This window comes from Rhinopithecus roxellana, chromosome 14 (genome assembly GCF_007565055.1).
Source record: "Rhinopithecus roxellana isolate Shanxi Qingling chromosome 14, ASM756505v1, whole genome shotgun sequence".
Lineage (NCBI taxonomy): Eukaryota > Metazoa > Chordata > Mammalia > Primates > Cercopithecidae > Rhinopithecus > Rhinopithecus roxellana.
The window spans coordinates 54,341,719-54,357,187 of NC_044562.1; the positions used below are offsets into that span (position 1 = coordinate 54,341,719).

Sequence of the window (15,469 nt, forward strand, 5' to 3'; positions counted from 1 at the left end):
GTTTTTGTGATATGCAGAGCTTTTGAACTTTTTTCAGGATTAGAATAAATAATTGTGCATCAACTTTGTAACCTAACTTGGTGCCCTCCTGCTCTGACTGAAAGTCTCTCTTCCTGATTCCATCATTGACAAAACTGAAAGAAGCCACAGAACACATTTGCTTTGGCATTTGTTGAGACTTCCTAATTTTTTCTAAGAAAAGAAATTTTAAGGCAGAACAAAAAAGTCTTTGACTCTTGGACTCTTGATAAATCAAGTATATGATCCAGTGTCTTTGCAGTGTGACTATAAAATAATGTTGATTAAACTTAAGAGGAATTAACAAGACCTGTAGTTAATTCAAAAATGTAATGTGGAGTAAAAGAAGCAAGTGACAAAATATCATTTTATTTAAATATGAAGCACAATATATTTTTATTAATACCTTTATTATGAAAATGTGCAGATTGAAAGTACGAGCACCAAGTTTGTAATATTGGGACAAAGGGGGATCTAGATGTGGACAGAAATCTAGAAAAGGTTTTACATTTTGTAATACTCTAAAAAGGAATATACATCTATTTATGTATTTGTGTGAGTATGTATATGTTTGCATGTGTTCAGATATAGCATATATAGTTATGTATAGTAATTACACAGTATGTTTCAGATAGATTGATAGGATTAAGAGTATAGGCTTTCAGCTTGATTTGTTGAATTTGAAACCTCTTCTCCTAGCTTTGGGGAAAGTATTTGGGAGCAATATTCATTATCTCTTTAGGAAAGGATTAGAATTCTCTACCTCATGCATATCTATCTTCTCCTTTCAACTTGCTTTGATCAATGAACTGTGAGGGAAATTGACATGTGTCTCCTGAGCAAAATCTTGTAAAACCAGCATGTCCTTCACATTTCCCTCCCTTTCCACCTGTGTTTGTGGTCATGGAAACAGGTGGAGATGGACCCTCAGTCAGCCTGGATCCCTGAGTCATATGATGCGCAAAACTCCATTGCAATGCACATGTAGCATGCATGAGAAATGAGGCTTTTGTGTTTTAAGTCGCTGAGGCTATTGTTTTATATACAATTGTAGCATAAGCTAGCTTATTCTGACAGATACAGATGCATTGCTGCTGTACTTTTATACATGTCTAAATTAGAATAAGTTTAGAAGACTGGTATGTTGTTCCTAAATGAATATAAACTCTCAAGAATTGTTTTCCAGCAATCAGTCCATATCAGATCTGAGCACTTAGGACACAAATACATGCATCTCAGTCTGTTCTCCGTCTGTGAATAAAGTAGGGGGTGGAGAGAAAAGTAGTCATATGAAAAAATGAATAAAAATACGTTTTATGTTTTATAACAGGATGTTAAGTGCATTTTCTCCAGTGATGTCCGTTATTCTTTTGATACTCCACAGTAAGGACAATGGGCATTAGTTGAAGAGGACAGGCCATCTCATCTGACTTCCCAGTCAGGGTGGTCTGGGAGCTGATTCCGCAAACCTTAGCCTATAGCCACCTCCAAACAAGAGCATCTGCAAAGAGGAGGCCAGGATATTGAAAAAATGAAATTGGTGGGGTTTTCCTTGAAGAGAATTGTGGGCAAATTGTGCTCTTCCCGTTTCCTTGGACCCCTGCTCCCCCATCACCTCAAAAAGAGTGAAAGCGCATCCAAAGAATGGCTTAATGAACAGAAGCAGGGGCGGCGCGGTGGCTCATGCCTGTAATCCCAGCACTTTGGGAGGCCGAGGTGGGTGGATCACAAGGTCAGGAGATCCAGACCATCCTAGCTAACACGGTGAAAACCCAGCTCCACTAAAAATACAAAAAATAAAAAAATAACCTGGGCGTGGTGGTGGGCGCCTGTAATCCCAGCTACTTGGGAGACTGAGGCAGGAGAATCACTTGAACCCGGGAGGCGGAGCTTGCAGTGAGCGGAGATCCAGCCACTGCACTCCAGCCTGGGCTACAGAGCAAGACTTTGTCTCAAAAACAAAACAAAACAAAACAAAACCAGAAGCCCTGGAGTTGAGGAGTCAGGAACAGGGCGTGACTCTTGTTGAGAGGAGTCCTCTCTGTGAAAGAAGCTGAAGTGTTTTGTGTGATGGAGCGCAGGCAGAACGACATGATAAGAAGAGTTCGTAATTCTATAGAGACAGAGGTAGAGGGATTTTCGTGTAGGAAGAGTTTAGCGCATGGGAGGTAGCAGAACTGTAGTCATCTTAAGAGACTTGGCCCCAGAGAGCTGGCTCAGGGTAAGGTGACTGAGAGCCGCCTGGGCAGGGGCAACGCACCGCCGGGAAGAGTCCGCCCTGGAGGGCTCTGCTCCTGCAAAGGCTCAGTGCAGTGGGAGGCTGTCCAGTACACAGTCACCACTCAAGGATTAAAGGGGCAGAATTTTGGAATTTGTCACACAAGCCCCAGTCCAGAAACATCTGGCCTTTTCTTCAAATCCTCTCTCACTGCTGTGCCTGACCTGAAGGTCACCTAGAAAGCAGGTAAGGCTGGAATAAAGGAAGAAAGAAGAAAAGTGCACGTGCTCCTCCCTACCCCTCTGCAAGCCTGGAGAACCTCACATCAAGCCTGGGAATGGGACCCGGAGCTGGAAATGAAGTTATTTTAGACTAGGCTGCACTTTTTTCCTTTTTTGCAAACATGCAATGCATAAGTCAGTAATTCTAAATGTACAGCTGGATGACTTTTTTTTTTTTTTTTTTTTTTTTTATCTCCACCCATGTAAACCCTAGCCAGAACTTCTCAGGAAACAAACAATATCCTGACTTCTATCAGCTTAGATAGCTAACTCTTCTTGAACTCTCCATAAACGGAATTATCCATTACGAAATCTTTTGTGTCTGGCTTCTTTCCCCCTACATTATGTCTGTGAGTGTCACACTGAGGGTTGAGTGGTCAGCAGTGTGTTTTTACTGCTGTATAGATTCCTGTGGTGGGAATGTATCACCACTGGTTTATCCATTCCACTAGTGATGGAAGGGTTGTTTTCAGGCTTTGACTATTAGGGGTTAAACTACTATGAACATATTTGTACGCATGTTTCTCACAGGTAAAGTGCATAAGAGTGGACTTGCTGGGTCACAGAAGACCACATTAAACACTGGTAATATAGGGAAAGGCAGTCTCATACTCATCCCCATTCAGCTACATAAGAATGGGCTTGTACCTGGAACCCTTCCTTATCAAGAGATAGAGTCTTCGCACCTTGAACTGGGCTTGTCACCTTGTGTGGGTCTATCTTTCCCTGCTTCCAACTCAATATGTGCACTCCTTTATTCTGATTAAGTGAATGTGTCATTGGTTCTCCCCGGCTTTTTGTATTTCAGATCCCACAGTTGGGGGAGGGAATGGGAAGGGTGGGTGTTGGGGGGAGGTCTTCTACTGCAGCATAAAGTGGGATGCCTGTAGCCATACTGTTTTCCTTGGCTTTGGAGTGGATCTGCTGTCTATGGGGGACTGGCATATTTCAAGGGACTGGATCTTGTAAACACTCTCTCTCTCATTTTGGTGTAAGTAAACACTGTATCAGTTGAGCCTGCTAAGCAGCTTGTCTGCTCTCACTGACCTCAAATCATGCACTGGTCTCTCTGCTGGGTGGCACTTCTTTGCCTGTTAACTTTGATCACATTTGACCACATTTATGTGATAGTCTATCCTGCAGCACAACCTGACCACCAGTGAACATTGAAACAAGTAGATCCTGCTAAACAAGTTTCCTAAGTGTATGTAAAATTTTATACTGTAGTCAGCAGTGTACAAGAGTTCTAGTTACTCCACTTCCTCACTTATTAAATTTTACATTGAATAGTCTTTTAAGTTTGAGTCATTGTGTAGTGGTGTCTCATTGCATTTCCCCAATAAGTAATGATGTCGTATTGACTGTGTGTGTGTGTGTGTGTGTGTGTGTGTGTGTGTGTGTGTCTGTGTGTGTGAAGTTCCTGTTCTAGTCTTTTGACCACTTTGACCATTTTTATTGAGTAGCTTCTTTTTATATATTCAGGATACAAATCCTTAGTTTTATATATAAATTTTCCCCAGTGTGTGGCTGAGCTTTTCACTCTCTAAATGGTGTGTTTTGATAAGCAGAAATTGTTAATTTTATGAAAATTTAATTTATCAATTACGGTTAGTTACAGTTGTGTACAGTTTGGAAAATCATTGCCTATCCCAATGTTATAAAAATAATGTCCCATGTTCTCTTTTAAGAGGCTACATTATTTTACATTTCTCACCAAGGTCTCAGATCTAGTTGATGTGATTTTTGCAAATCACAAACTTGCTTTTGTATAGGGTAGGAGGAGGGTTCAAAATAAATTTTTCCTCATAGATATCCAGTTGATCAAGCACGTTTTATTGAAAAGGCCATTCTACACACTAAATTGTAGTAGGACTTTTCTCAAAAATCAGTGACTATGTATAGAAATGTCTGTTTCTGATCTATTTTCTGTTTTATTATTCTATGTGTCCATGCTTGTTCTAATACCTCACTGTTTGATTTACTTTAGCTTTATAGTAAGTTTTGATATTTAATCATGTAAATCCTCAAACTTTGTTCTTTTTCAAAGTTATCTTGGCTATTAAATTCTTGGTATTTCCAAATATAGTTTTAAAACAGTGTCAGATAATGCTTTTTTATTACTTAAAGGTGAGATACTCAGTACCTGAACACAATGGCAATTCTATGATTTTCTGAAACTAACCTCTGGGTGTGGGAATTTGAAAATTAGTGGATAAAGTGAATAGCTATGTTTTCTGCTTTCATCTCACTAAATCGAGTTTATTTAATAATCAGATTGCAATAACATAATAAATTCTATAGTAAGATTGTATATAATTAGCTATATATTGGAAGAGGAAGAAAAAGTTGTAACAGTAAATGCTGATGAAGCTAACATCTTACCTGCATTTTGAAGTGTGACTAAACATTCAGCAGGAAGAAAGGGCAGAAAAAAATGTACTTATTTCATGGAATAAGATGTAAGAGATATGAAAGAAAAATATGCGTAATGTAATCAGTAATATTGTTAAAAAAAAAAAAAAAAGTAGGGAAGCCATTAATCTACCGTGGCTGTTACACTGATGTTCAAAATGAGAACTAAAGCCATATTCAACTGCAGCCTCCTATACTTTTATCATACTATTCTTATATCTGTTTTTTCTTTCTCTTTCTTTTCTTTTCTTTTTTTCTTTTCTTTCCTTTTCTTTTCTTTTCCTTTTCTTTCTTTCTTTCTTTCTTTCTTTCTTTCTTTCTTTCTTTCTTTCTTTCTTTCTTTCTCTCTCTCTCTCTCTCTTTCTTTCTTTCTTTCTTTCTTTCTTTCTTTCTTTCTTTCCTTCTTTCTTTCTTCCTTTCTTTCCTCTTTCTTTGTTTCCTTCTTTCTTTTTTTTTTTTGACAGAGTCTCGCTCTGTCACCCAGACTGGAGTGCAGTGGCATAATCTCGGCTCACTACAAACTCCACCTCCTGGGGCTAGGCGCTTCTCCTGCCTCAGCCTCCTGAGTAGCTAGGATTACAGGCATGTGCCACCATACACAGCTAATTTTTTTGTATTTTTAGTAGAGGCAGGGTTTCACCATGCTGCCCAGGCTGGTCTCAAATTCTTGACCTCATGATCCCGCTGACTGGATCTTCCAAAGTTCTGGGATTACAGGCGTGGGCCACTGTGCCCAGCCTTAGATTCTGTACTTTCTAACAAAGCACCACAAGTAGCATTTCTAACAAATACTGCAAATCTTAAAGATAATTGTGTTCAGCACAATCTAAGAATACAGAGCATAAAAGCAAACCTATTTTAGAAAAAAATATTAAAGACATAATGTTAAAATTCAACACTTATTTTTAGAATCTACTGTGTGCCAGGCACTTTAAAAAATGTTTTTAATAAAAGGATGAGCAAAATTGGCAAAATCTCTGCCCCTGTGGAGTGTCCATTCTAATGAAGAAAACAGTAAGCAAGTTAAGAAGCAAATGCATAACATAGTGTTAGGTTGTGATAAGGGCTATGTGGAAAAAATAAAGCGTGATTGAATATGGAATGACACAATGTGTGTGTAGAGAGAGTATTGTTGGAGAGAAGGTTCAGAAGTGAAAGAAATGATGAAAGAACCACAGCAATATCTGGGGCAAGAGGGAATAGCCAAGCAGAAGCCTTAAGGCCACAAGAGCTGGGAGGTTTAATAAACAGCAAGAAAAATAGTGCAAAAGTGATATAGAGTGGCAGAGGGAAAAGTAGTAAGTAACAGACACAAAAGATAAGCAGGGCCTAGATTCCCTGTGGCCTGGGAGACAATGGTGAAGACTTATGGATTTGTTTCATGTGATGAAAATCTGTTATAGAATTTGAGCAGTAAATGATGTGATCTGATCTATGTTTTTGAAAGAATCATTCTGGCTCTTGTTTGGAAAATAGCCAGGGTTTGAGGTGGTGAAAAAAATAGTAATGGAAGTAGAGGGAACAGTCAGAAGTGACTGCAGTAATTTAGAAGAGAGATAATGGAAGCATGGCCTGGGGTAGTAGCTACAAAAAAGGTGAGGACTCGATTTAGGATGTGTTGTGAAGAAAAAGTTGACAGGCTTTGCCAATGGAATGGACATGGAGTGTGTTAGAAATAGGGAATCCAGGCTGATTTTTAAATTGAGGGCCTGAGCCACTGGATAGTTAGAGATGATATTTCCACTAAGATTGGAAGTGAGAGGAAGCATCATATTTGGGGCAGGGAGGAATCAAAGTTTCTGTTTGGAGTGGTTAAATTCAGAATGCTTCTCAGATATCCCAGGAGAGGCGTTAATTTGGCAGTCAGGTATCTGAATCTGCACACAGATGGGAGGTCAAAGCTGGATGTGTTAGTTTAGAAATAACCAGCATTTGGGTAAGATTTAAACCTATGACATAGGATAAAATTATCTAGAGATAGCATTTACTCAGAGAACTCTCAGTATTCAGGAACACAAGCCTATCCAGACTGGCTTGGGATAAATACAGTTTTATGTGGAAGACGAATAGGTGTCCATGTAGAACCAAAGAAAAGGCACAAATAAATAGAAGTCTATCATCTCTCTTGGTTACACAGAATACATGAGGCAGTAAAGGATAAAGATTAAGCTCTCAACATGTGAATGTCTTCAATTCAGATGTCAAACAGAAATGAATTTGAATCTGTTTCCCACCAGCCAAATGAGTGTTTGGTGAAGATGACCATGATGATGACGATGACTTACATTTCTTAATGTTTCCCCTATGTGTGAAGGACTTTTAAACTTGTTCCAGTGCAGGTAGGGAAAGTAAATTCACATTAGTTTTTATGATATATATATATATATATATATATATATATATATATATATATATGACACACACACATATATACACCAAACACACACACACACACACACACACACACACACTCACATAGAGATGGGGTCTCTGTGTGCTGCCCAGGCTGGTCTCAAACTCCTGGACTCAAGTAATCCTCCTGTCTAGGCCTCCCAAAGTGCTGGGATTACAGGCATGATCCACTGTGCCCTGCCCTAAATATATTTTTTGTATAGCAGGAAATCAAAAAAGAACATGAAGATTACAAATTTTAATCACAGAGGAAAGATTTTGTGAGATAGCATAATTTCATATTCAGACAGCAAGTCTTTAGCTAATTATTTAATTAAAGCCATGACAAAACCATTTTGAAAAAAATGTTTTTGTGATACCTTTTCCTGTGAAGTTTGAAAGATCTGCACTTGGTAAATTTAGCATCATTTAATTTTTCTTTTCCCTACAGTAATTACAAAATTCTGGAGGGAGGAAAAAATGTAATATTCTCTAGAAATGAGAAGGGAAGATAATACTTTGAGCTATACTAAACAAGATCATTTTTGTACATGCACTTTCAGAAGAGGTCCCATGCTGTGGATTGAAGTTGAAATGAAATACAGCAATTGTCTCCAGCACTAAATACCCATAGGCATATTTTTACAAGACCATACATTAGTATATGCCTGCTAGATACATAACAATGTGTGTGCATATTTTAAGAGAATCTTAATGTGACTAACAAATAGCAAATTGTTCAAAATTTCAGGCTCAAAATTGAAGAGAAAATTTTTTTACTAAAAAATTATATACACAGAGACAGTGATGCAATGTTGAGCACTAATGTAAATTAGGATGAAATATGAGAAGTAATCAGTGCCAACCATCTGCCTAGCTTCTCCTCACTTCTGCCCTTCCCTAGCAGGGGTGAGCTAAAGTTTTTACCTCCTGGGGAGATGGGAAATGACAGTGAGTGAGAGGCTAGTGGGAAAGCTGCAGGCACCCCCTTCTCTAAAAGCAGAAGGCCGTGGGTGAGTACTGCAATTTAAAAAAAAAAAATTTTTTGAGGTTTCTCTCTGGAAAATGGCTATGAATTCTAACCCCGCATTGACAGGGCTCCAGTGATTTGGTCATGGATGTCTACAGTGACTTCTTTATCCTAGTGGATGACCTAATGCCTAAATGTTGCCTAATGCCTAAGCGTTCAACCCATGACCAGGTGTCCCACTCACAGGAAACATGCTTATACCAGCAGCTCCCCTTGTGGCTCTTGTCTGACCTATATCCAGTTTATTTCTACCAAGATATCCATTGTCTATGAGAGCTTTACCTTGGAAAGAAGTTAGGTTCTGGTGTGTCAGTCAAGTGAGATGCAGAGGAGGCAATGCAACTAAAACCATATAATAGTAGAAGGAGTGTATTACTTACAGATTAAGAGAAAAGGGCAGCACTCCTTATAGGGCCAATGGGTAGGGGGAGCCATTCTAGACATACATGCTCAACCAGAACCAGAAAGTGGAGAGCAAAAGAGAGAGTGAGGGGCCTGCGTGCTAAAGCTTTTATTGGACTCCAAGGTATTACCTAGGTGGGTTTCCGTGGGAGTTCTAATTTTCGAGTTCAAAGCAGCAAGCTGTTGCAAGTTCTATGTGGCCAAACCGTTACCGAGAGGTTGCAGCTGCAGCATATTGGTGCAGTCTGTGGGGGATGGAGGAGTCAGTGGGGTAAGCCAATAGGTGATATCTAGCTGTCCCATAGGGAAGGTGGTCAACAGGGGGCAATTGTATAAGGCAGATATCTGGATTGACCACATTAAGGAACTCGGATGAAATAGAGAACTGGAAATTGTGCCAAGGGTGACTAAACCCTGTTTCTTGTATGAGAAAGTCCAACTTATATTCAAAATGAATGCCAAGGCAATCTAACATTATAGGAATTCACTACCATGCATCCCCATGCTCCTGAATTTTCAAGTCCAAACTCCCTATATCTAGCTGATAATATGGGTGCCAAGTAACCTGGAAATTCCTGGAATTTCTGCTGCTAATTGGAAGTCCCAGCCCATTTCATTCAAGGTAATTTGTCTTCGGGTCCAAAGTCAGCATTTTATGACACTTAGGTGCTCTCATCAAAGATGTGTGTATGAAAAGGCTTAAGGAGAAAATAGACACAGAACAGCCTGCCTTCGCCCTGTAGGGCTCTCAGGTGGGTCCAACCCACCCTGGGGCTTGGAGTGATTTCAGATACTCTGAATGCCTTTGGTTCCCAAACTGACATAGCTTGCTGTTGGAAAAAAACAGCTTCATACCCTTACTATGAATGATATATATGATTGGCTAACTGAAAGCAAAACCGTAATGGAACATGACTGCAGACAGGTATATATTCTCCAGGGGGTCCATGTTTCGTTAGGGCAAACACATTTCACCAGGTGAATGGCCTCAATGGCTGGAGGCAGCATGAACTCTAGACTCTTGGATACTTGGATAATTCATTAGGGCCAACAGCAGACAGAGTTGAAGCTGGTCTTTGAGAATATTCCTTACAAACCAGTACAGACCAAAATCTTTCAAGTATAAAATTCTCTTCTTTCTTACTGTTGTGTATCTTTGGCAACAGGGGTACACAGATTATGGAAAACTGAAGAATGTAAGTTACACTTTAGTAGCTCCATTCGCTTCCAGGAGTAAGGTGGAATATATATGTGACCAGAGAGCTTTCTTAATTGGATGTGAGCTTACCCTGATCTACTTTAGTCCAGATTCCTTGTTTTAATAACAATAAATCTTGTTATTGTTATTAAATAATAATCTTGTTATTATTTAATAACAATAAATATTTAGAGAATATGCTGCAGCATATTCTCTAAATATAATTTACTCACGATAATTAATCAACATTACAGAAGAAAGCTATAAATGTAAGGTGATAATATAACATAAAATATATATTTATATGTCATGTATTACATAGTAAATAAAATACATACTAAATCAGAAGTAATATAATACAATAAAAATAGGTATTATGGGCTAAAATATATATGTACATGTAAACATTTATTGTAAATGTGCATATAAAATGAGAAAAAGAACATACATTAAAATGATAGTACTGTAGGTAGGTAGGGGGATTGTGGCGGTTTAATTTTTCACATATTCCAAAATCTTTAATTACTATTTTATAAGTTACATAAATTGTAGAATAACTTTTCTTGTTTAGTAACAGCATAGAGGGGAGTAAAACTGGCAGAAATGGGTATGTTTGATCAATGTTGATCCTTCCAACTACAGTGATCCACTTCTGAGAACGAGGAGCTCACATTTGAGCAAGCCAGGTTCTTACAGAGCGTGAGATTCAGCTTCTCCTGTCATGAAACGAGGTCAGGCTCTGGGCCAGGAGAGCATTGGCCAGCTTTGGAAACCATACCTCAGGTCACATTCAAAAGCATACATTTCCAAGTCTTTTCCCAACACTGCTTTTGTCACATTAGAATGAAATTTGCCCTCTGAGTTGAAATATTCTATAAAAAACACGAATCTGCTTAAAATTTAAAGTTAGCTTCTCTGACAGCCAGGATGTGAAGAGATAGTGAAGAGATTCCGACTTTTGGCATTGTCAGCAGTTTCCCCTGACAGTGGAGCTCTGTCTTCCTGCAACCTGCAGCTCTGGCTTTCCTGTTATGACTGAGCCAGTGGGATCGTTGGCCAGGAGAGGGCGGCCTCACCCAGTGAGACATAAATCCAGAAGCGCCCTATGAAAGCACTAGGAAGGTGAAATGCAATCATCACCTACACTTGCTCTGCTTTCTGCGGTTTCAGCATTCCACCATAGAGCGTCAGGCTTAACTTTGGAGGTGTTAAATTTCCATGTGTCCGTGAAACACTGCAAGTACTATTTCAGCAGCTTGGAGAGATCCCAAACACAAGTCAGAAAGTTACCTCCGTCAGAGGCTTGCCGCCTCACCCCTGCATGGGTATCAGAAAAAGCTTCCTTTCTGCAATACACATTCCAATCATCACACCGTGGCTAAAAGGCCAAATATAGGAGAGACATTTGCCCAGGTATAGCAAAGCTGATGTTGGATTGCCTAGGCAATTTAAAAAATGATGATTGGCCAGGCGCGGTGGCTCAAGCCTGTAATCCCAGCACTTTGGAAGCCCGAGACGGGCGGATCACGAGGTCAGGAGATCGAGACCATCCTAGCTAACACTGTGAAACCCCGTCTCTACTAAAAAATACAAAAAACTAGCCGGGCGAGGTGGCGGGCGCCTGTAGTCCCAGCTACTCGGGAGGCTGAGGCAGGAGAATGGCGTGAACCCGGGAGGCGGAGCTTGCAGTGAGCTGAGATCCGGCCACTGCACTCCAGCCCGGGCGACAGAGTGAGACTCCGTCTCAAAATAAATAAATAAATAAATAAATAAATAAATAAATAAATAAAATAAAATAAAATAAATAAAAAATGATGATTGTGTGCAGGTGTTGGCTAAATAGCCTTAGACGACATATTAAGATAACTTCTGAGGTCTGTTGGAGAGAACGGGAAAGTGGGTGTGTGTGGATGTTTGGCGCAGCTTGGGGCTATGGCTATAAGAACTTGAGTCTAGAATTTGCCACAGAATATTCTGTGAGCAAAAAAGACACCTACTTCTCAGTCATAATTCTCATTAGGATTTTTGTAACTTTTTTTAAGCTGTGAAATCCACAGCTGTGTAACTCTGAGAAAAATCAATTAACCTGTCTGAACCTAGGTTTCCTCAAATATATTCAGTCTGCACTCCCAGGACCTCACTTCAAGAGAAATCTGAATCTCTTGAGCACAAGCATTTGGATGGGTGTTATTCCCTTCCTGCACACCTGCTGTGCTTCAAGTAGAGAACTGATGTAACCTTTTTCCTCATGTATCCCTGCTTTGAAATCTGTAAATTTCTATCTTGCTCTGCCCCTTTCTGATTTCTTTTTATTATTATTTTCAACTTCATCGATTCCTTCAAACTACTTTCCATCCACTAAATATTTCTAATGAGCCCCGTAAATTTTTCTTCACCACTGTGGACAAACGTAAAATATTTTTTTGTTCTCAACAAAGGATTGCCAACCCCATCTAGCATTAAAAGGAAGAAGAAAAAGCGTGACACATTAAAAACAATAAGCATTGATTTCTCTGGCTCTACCTACAGATCTGTTTTTGTGAGGCCTTTAGTCCATCTTCACTGCCGCTTCTCTTGCATTTGTCAGGGCCTCCTGCTGCTGCTGTTTGGCATTGCTGAGCCTGTGGGGCTGGTTCCTGTGGCTCCTACTGGCCAGCTGTCCACTGCAGGTGCCACGGATCCAAGAATTACCTCTGCCAGGCACTCCGTCCCACATAATGGCACCCTGCTTCCAGGACATGCTGAGTCCTATCTCAAGGCATTCTTGGTCTTCCCTCAATGTTCGAGAGTAATATTGTTTTATCTAAAATATTCCTGTGTTGACGTTCAGTAAATGTCAGCACAAGTGGGCAGAAGTGTATTGCTTTGGGTAGTGAACTCTCTCTATGATCTCCCCGGGCCCCTTTTTACTGACTTTACCAGCCATGTGCATGCATCCTGTAGCTTCTCTGTGCTTTGTTCCAAATAGCCTGCTCCTGTGACCTTCTTCAGAGTCTGACCTTGGGCCAGTCCAACCCTCCCAAAGAGAGAGCCTGGAATGCCTGGTACTATAAATCTGTCTAGGGAAGCATATAGCCAATGACTGTGCAAGATTCTGAAAGCCTGATTCCCTTTCCTCAAAATGGGGCAAATTCTGACATAATTTATGGTCTAAAGCTCCCCAAAAGATCTGGCCAAGGCCAGGGAGTTGGCTAAAATTGTGCCTTTCTCTGTTCTTCATTTTCTTTTCTCTTGCATTCTTCTCTTGGCCCTTAATAAATACCTTGTTCATGATCTGTGTCTCAGAGTCGGCTTCTGGAAGTCCAGACTCAGGTATTTGGTCAGGAGGGCAGGGATGATTTTTGAAGGCAGATTCTGAGGATGGGATTCTAGAGTTAAGTCACCAGCTAAGTGGCAATAGATACCCCATCACAGTGGTATCTGGAGCCCAGAGGGTCCCTGACACACTAGAGCATCGCAGCTGCTAAAACTTTCACCTGGAGCGAATTAAGATGATGTTATGGGTTGAATTAAGTAACCTCAAAAGATGTTGAATTTCCCCCAGTACCTGGCAATGTGATATTACTGGGAAATAATATATTTGCAGATAATCAAGTTAAAATGATATCATTAGGGTGTGCCATAATTCAATATCACTATTGCCCTCACAAAAAAAGTGAAATTTGAACACGGAGACATACATGCTTAGAGGAAAGATGGTGTGAAGACACAGGGCATCCACAAGAACAATTTGAGGCCAACGGGGAGGTCATGGAACAGTTTCTTCCCTACAGTTCTCAGAACCAACCTTGCCGACACCTTGATTTTGGACTTCTAGTCTCCAAAACAGCAATGCAATAAATTCCTCATGTTCTATGCCACCCAGTTTACTGTATTTTGTTATAGAAGCTCTAGGAAACTAATACAGATGGGATTCTGACAGAAGGGGTATGCTAGATTGTGCAGTTTTCTTTGGCTCTTCAAGGTACAAGGTAAACGGTCATTACAAAGGCTGTGGATGGGTTCCATGATAAATAGAAAGAAGAAAAGAGCAGACTCCAGTTGGCCAGCATAAGGCAAAGTGAGAAAGTCAGAAAGTCCCTTGGCATCTCTCAAACAAACCACTCTTTCCTACAGCCAAGGAAGACCATGCTGAAGACCAGGCCAGGACCAACTATAAGAACAGTGAACCTTTGGTGACTCATGCCTGTAATCCCGGCACTTTGGGAGGCTGAGGTAGACGGGCCACCTGAGGATGGGAGTTCAAGACCAGCCTGACCAACATGGAGAAACCCCATCTCTACTAAAAATACAAAATTAGCCAGGCGTGGTGGCATGTGCCTGTAATCCCAGTTACTCAAGAGGCTGAGGCAGGAGAATCCCCTGAACCTGGGAGGCAGAGTTTGCAGTGAGCTGCGATCGTGCCATTGCACTCCAGCCTGGGCAACAAGAGTGAGACTCCTTTTCAAAAACAAAAACAAAACAGTGGACCTTAAAGGAAGCCTAATTTACGTCCTCAGCAATCCCATGCAACAGCCAGGACCTTGGTAAGGAAGAAATGGCATCTGGAGACTTGGAATCAGAAAATGTGAATAGATGCCATTGAGATATGTGAACCTGCAGCAGTCCCTGCATTCTCTGGGCCTGCAGAATGGGCCCACACCTTCTTTCTAAAGGCAGAGCTCTCTTGCTTGAAGATGGTAAGCAGGTGTACAAATGTAAGCATAGAAGCTTAACAAGAGATTAATTTTATGGTTTATATCCTTTATTATGCCTTAAGTCCAATAAGTTTATTCGACCTTGCAGGTCTGTCTTTGAGAGAAAAGAGGAATATGTTAAAGTCCTCACTCCACAAGATTTGTAACCATAGGCAAGCTACTTAATGGATTTGAGTCTCAATTTTCTTATCTGACAAAAAGTGGTTAATGACACCATAATGTATGCAATGTAAAACGACTTCTCAAAGATGGTGCTTGGTAATTATAATCTATTAAATTTTTCCTAACTTCAAATGTCCCTGATTCTAATAATGGATAAGATGTCTATCACCTAGCAAAGAGCCCTGCTGAAAGGTAGCCAGGCAGGGAATATGGAAGGAAGCTTTTATTTTTATCTTTTTCTTTTTATCCATTGAGAGGGAGATGAAGTCAACAGCTGTTGAAACAAACAAGCTCACTTAGTGAGTTGAATAATATCAAACTATTGCTCAAATGAAAAGAGCAGCTGGCTTTTTACCAAGGCATCATTGTCAAACACACCCTCACGTTTGGGATCATTAGAAATTTACATGGGGTGAATAGCCTTGGAAAACTATATTTACTTTTTCATAAATCATCAGAAAAATGCTAGCATACTCTCAGTGAGATAAGAGATGAAAAAAGAATCACACACACACAGTAGCAGCAGTGGCAGCAGATGTGTATTTTTCATGTGAATGTGAAGAAAAGTGCTGGAAATAAATTTAAGCTTTCTTGAGACAAAGAAGTGGCAGGCATTCAAAGGAAGATAGATGCTTGAAAGAAAATGGAGAAGTGAAGCAG

At 40.2% G+C, this 15,469-nt stretch overlaps 1 long non-coding RNA gene across 1 annotated transcript in view; it reads right to left on the reverse strand.

The window, feature by feature from the left end:
- Positions 1-409: 409 nt before the first annotated feature.
- The window catches only part of LOC115893300, a 47,724-nt gene continuing 32,664 nt past the window's right edge, over positions 410-15,469 (reverse strand). Inside the window, exon 3 of the long non-coding RNA XR_004053303.1 lies at positions 410-1,519. This is a non-coding gene — a long non-coding RNA (uncharacterized LOC115893300). The remainder of the gene's footprint in view (positions 1,520-15,469) is intronic.